This window comes from Adiantum capillus-veneris, chromosome 14, assembly GCF_014529385.1.
Source record: "Adiantum capillus-veneris isolate H3 chromosome 14, ASM1452938v2, whole genome shotgun sequence".
Lineage (NCBI taxonomy): Eukaryota > Viridiplantae > Streptophyta > Polypodiopsida > Polypodiales > Pteridaceae > Adiantum > Adiantum capillus-veneris.
In genome coordinates, this window is record NC_140944.1 from 71,069,011 (window position 1) to 71,069,966 (window position 956).

The 956-nt window shown below is 44.5% G+C and overlaps 1 pseudogene; it reads right to left on the reverse strand.

Moving 5' to 3' along the window:
- Positions 1-208: 208 nt before the first annotated feature.
- On the reverse strand, positions 209-599 carry LOC147442594 (small ribosomal subunit protein uS13z/uS13y/uS13x pseudogene; annotated as a pseudogene).
- Between the last annotated feature and the right edge of the window lie 357 nt (positions 600-956).

Below are 956 nucleotides of genomic sequence, written 5' to 3' on the forward strand. Positions count from 1 at the left end.
TCTTTTTTAACATAATTCCAGAAGTGTTAATCATTCACTTCAGTAAATACGTAATTCGAGGCAAGAATACTTTAAAATGCTCTCATGGAATTACAATACCAGCTGATAAAGAGAAGAAGCCCTCCAACTGAACTCTAAAAATATTATTGCACAGATTAGCATCAAAACTGTTAGGAATTTCATCCTAAAGGCTCTACAGTGCCTTGACTTAACGCTTCTTGGACACACCAACTGTCCTCCCCCGCCTTCCAGTTGTTTTTGTGTGCTAACCACGTCGCACGCGCAAGCCCCAATAATGACGAAGACCACGATGGGTCCTGATCTTTTGCAACCTTTCCAGGTCATCTCTCAACTTCATATCAAGTTGATTAGACACCACTTGAGAAAATCGGCCATCCTTGTAATCTTTCTTCATGTTCAAGAACCAGTAAGGAATCTTGAACTGACGAGGATTGGCAACGATAAACATCAGGTTTTCAAGCTCTTGAGCAGACAGCTCTCTTGTTCATGTCTACAACCGCTTTCTTGCAAACGAGGTTAGCAAAACGTCGGTCGATACTCTTAATAGATGTCAGAGCAAACATGATCTTCTGCCGTCTATCCACTTTGGTGTTGAGAACATGCAAAATGTGCTGACTCACTCTCTCTCGTGCGCCGCAGAGATGTGGTATCTGCAGTTGATTTGAGAACTCTCTCTCTCTCTCTCTCTCTCTCTCTCTCTCTCTCTCTCTCTCTCTCTCTCTCTCTCTCTCTCTCTCTCTCTCTCTCTCTCTCTCTCTCTCTCTCTCTCTCTCTCTCTCTCTCTCTCTCTCTCTCTCTCTCTCTCTATCACCATAGTCGCCATCTCGTCGAAGCTAAGGTTGAGGTGTGGTGAGAGAGTGCAGTTGAAGCTTGAGGTTTGGTGAGAGAGTGCAATTGAAGCCTGAGTTGACCGAGAGTGCAGCAGAAGCATGAGG